The following is a 4,210-nucleotide window of genomic DNA, read 5'->3' on the forward strand; positions in this document are numbered from 1 at the left end:
TAATGTAGACTTTGTATTCAACCTTACCAAATGAATCAGTATTAATTTGAGTATAATTTTAAAATGCATGAAAAAGTTTATGTTAGTGACTAGCAATACACAAACTGAAAAAAAAATATCTCACAGTAATTTTAGTTTTAGCAATGGGTTGTTGAAATGGAAATTTCTCCTGATTACCCTCAGTATATCTGTTTTGTTATGTTATGTGTGCATGGCAATGTCAGAAACTGCTCATACACAACCGAAGATAAAATTAATGTGTGATTGTTAATCATGTATGAGACTAGGTGTTTTCACAATGTTTCTGTGTTCCTTGTTATTATTCTGCATTGTGTGATAATATCTCAATTTAAAGATGCAGAAAATGAAACTTACAAGAAGCTAACAATTATGTCAAGATTCACAAGTGGTATAGAAGGGAAGAAAGTTAATTCTGTTTACTGGGTTCCTTGTTAAATTTTTCTGATGTATAAAAATGTCTGATGTATTAGGCTAATGCTTAATAAAACTAATGAAAATAATATTTACACAGTATCTATGTTTATATTGGGTGATTAACTTCTCATAAAATATTAGTAGGATTACTCTGATTTTAATTTTTACTCTAATCCTAGATAACTATTTTAATAATGAAAATAATCTAATTATAAGGATAAAGTCTACTTACTGTATAATCTCTGAATATTGTAAACATATAGGTACTTGGCTATTTTTATATATTCAGATATTAATAGTTGTAGAATAACTATTTAAGTCAAAACACTTCACTATCTAGTTGTTTGTTTTTTTTATTTCTCTATGCTTCAATCACTTTGTTGACAGAATTCTAGCCACATATGAAACAAATGCACATATGAAATATTATACTGTCACAACTTATGATGACAATTAGTTTAAAAATTGAAAAGCTATGATCAAGTTAATATTATGGCTTATTACAGCAGTTCTCACCGATTGTATTCAACATGCCTTTTCCCTCAAACAGCAGTGATAATGAGAGCATGGATGACATTTTAAGAGCCTTTGTGAGTAAAATATCCATTATGACCACAAAACAAGTCAGAATCTGAATTTAAGAAATGCATATTTTGCTAAGTTGAAAAACAAAAAGTTACACAGAATTGATTAGAATACTAAATAATTAACAAACATAGGAGACCTCAAGTTATTGGTATGGTATTGGGGCAGAGGGAAGGAAAGAAAAGGCATTGAGGAATAAAATTGCTCGTGCTATGCTATGTACTTGTATGGATATGCCAAAATTAACCTCCCTCTTATTTATAAATATGATGTATCAATAAAAGGCAAAAAAGAATGTTGGGTCACATGCTTATATTAACTTCTAGATACATTCATGTAAATACTCAGAAAGACAACTTGATTGGTGTGGTAACCTATCAGCTTGCATCTTCTTGCAGGCTAAGATGAGGATTCTGAAGCATTTCCTCTCACTGCTGCCCTACATTGCACCCTATTCTGCTTTAGTATCAAGCATGCAAATAGCTTAAATCAGGATAGCTTGAGAACCAGGATATTGGTCCCATAATATCTACAGGGCAGTATTTTATGATCCAAAGATATAGTTGGATTCTCTTGATCTGTGCTTCCTTTACTGAAAATCAGGAATTTGGATACTCTAATTGATGGGAGAATTTTTTTACCAACCTATTTCTCTAACTATAATCTTTATTCTGTTTTAGGTAAACTACCTATCTATTACTAATACCATCTCATTATAATCCCCTTAGTTGTAAGAAAATAAGGAAAATTCTGGTAAATAAATAAAAAATATTAAAGTTCTGTTATTATTAACTTTATAAAATATGTTTTAGTTGTAGTTGGATATTTATTTATTTATTTATTTTTATGTGGTGCTAAGGATCGAACCCAGTGCCTCACAAACATTCCAGACAAGTGCTCTACTGCTGATACAACCCCACCCAACCCCTGTCATTATTAACTCTTGAGCACAATAAACCTGATAATTATTTTCATTTTGTTATATAATATTTTTATTATATAAATTATTATTTATATTACATATGAATACATATACATCCATGGACACATGTTAGTAAGGCTTATGTAAATATATTTTATCTGTATTAATATATGTCATAGATTATATAATACAATTTATACAAAATATCACATATACATACATATATATGTTTATACATAATGTCATATATATATATACATATATATATATGCACATGTGTATTTGGAAGGCTTACAACAATACTAAAGTCATAATGGGAGGAAAATTTAAAAATGGGTAAAAAAAGAAAATGGGTGAAATATTTTTTCTTGAGAATAGACTTGTATAGTTGGAAATATTTCTTTTTGCACTGTATGATTCATTTTAATTATATTATCTTTTCATCACCCAAAGTGATTTTAAAGGCACAGATTTTGAATTTGTGAATGATTGCATTTGTTTATGTGTATATAAATTTGCCATAACAAATTCACATGTTCTTTCCTTTCAGATACTAAACTCACATTTTATGAGACAAACTGAGATACCTGGGGGAAAAACAGAGGAATGTCTCAGAATTTATTCTTTTAGGACTTTCTGATGAACGGAGCATACAAACATTATGTTTTGTGCTCTTCTTATTCTGTTATGTTGCCCTTTTGGTGGGATGCCTTCTGATCCTTATCTCTATTTGGTGCAGCCCTCTATTTCACCAGCCAATGTACCATTTCCTCTGCCACTTGTCTTCTATGGACATCTGCTATATTTCATGTGTGACACCCAAACTGATTGGTGACCTGCTTGTGAAAAGGAAAAACATTTCCTATGATAACTGCATGTTGAAAGTCTTTGCCATACATTTTTTTGGAAGCATCGAAGTCTTCATCCTCACAATCATGGCCTTCGATCGCTATGTTGCCATCTGCAGACCTCTTCACTACCTGATTATCATGAGCAAAGCAAAGTGCAATCTCCTGGTTCTAGCTGCTTGGGCTGGTGGGGCTGTCCATTCCTTTCCTCAGTTGTTTATAGCAATCCAGCTGCCCTTATGTGGCCCTAACAAAATCGATCACTATTTCTGTGATATTTTTCCTTTGCTAAAAGTGGCCTGCAGTGATACCAGAACTGCTGGTGTCCTTGTGGTTGCTAATTTAGGAATGGTTACCTTAGTGACATTCACGGTTTTGTTTGTTTCTTATGTCATCATACTGTGCACATTAAGACATTATTTTGCTTTAGGAAGACGCAAAGCCCTCTCTACTTGTGGGTCTCATGTCACTGTGATAATTTTATTTTTCGACCTTCAATCTTTGTCTATCTTAGACCTCCTACCACTTTTCCAGAAGGTAAAATGTTTGCACTATTTTACACCATCATTGCTCCTATGTTCAATCCCTTAGTCTATACTTTGAGAAACACAGAGATGAAGAATGTCACGAAAAAAGTCTGGTGTCAAACATCCTAGATAAAATTTTCAAGGAATGTGTGTAGAATCATGGAGCTAGAACTTGATCTCGGTGCTTAATTATACTGTTGGTGTCATTTTATGAATGACATAAGTAGGTTTAGGAGTAAAATATAACTAATAATCTAATACTAATTCAGTTGTGCAAAAATGAGTCAGAAATGTAGTTATTTTGTGGTTTAATTACATGGTGTGAGTAGGGTTACATGTGTAATAATAATTTAGGATGCAGTAACTGAGATAAATCTGAGCAGTGAATTATGACATAAAGAAGAAAACCTTAATGATACTTTAACTATAAATTTTAGGATTAGTGGCTAGGCTATGTTATTAAAGTTCTCTGTGTCATATGAAAAGTTATACTCTATAAGTTAAATAATGAGCTTTAATTTTTGATAGGATTTTTACCTAAAAGACCTTCAGTGGCATTAGAAATCCATTATATAAGAAATCAATATAATAATAGTATAATAATAAAATTGGTTTAAAGTGGTTGCTGATCATCAACTCTGCTGACCAGCATCAGTAAACATTACTAGCAAAGGTAGCAGAAAATTAATTACTCAGAATGTTGGTAACTTACTCATTGCTGTTCTATATTTGAGCATTTAAAAAAACCTGATAAATGAAATGGAGTGTGAAATTTCAGAAATTAATAGGACAATAATTAGTCAATAATTAGAAAATAATAAGTGGGTCACTACTTTGAGAACAGCCTGGGTAATTTAGTGAGAGCTTATCTCAAACTAAAATGTAAAAAGGGA

General features: G+C 31.4%; 1 pseudogene; it reads left to right on the forward strand.

Moving 5' to 3' along the window:
- Positions 1–965: 965 nt before the first annotated feature.
- On the forward strand, positions 966–3,446 carry LOC101962833 (olfactory receptor 4P4-like; annotated as a pseudogene).
- The last annotated feature ends 764 nt before the right edge of the window (positions 3,447–4,210 follow it).

The sequence above is a fragment of the Ictidomys tridecemlineatus genome, chromosome 4 (genome assembly GCF_052094955.1).
Source record: "Ictidomys tridecemlineatus isolate mIctTri1 chromosome 4, mIctTri1.hap1, whole genome shotgun sequence".
NCBI classification, from domain to species: Eukaryota; Metazoa; Chordata; class Mammalia; order Rodentia; family Sciuridae; genus Ictidomys; species Ictidomys tridecemlineatus.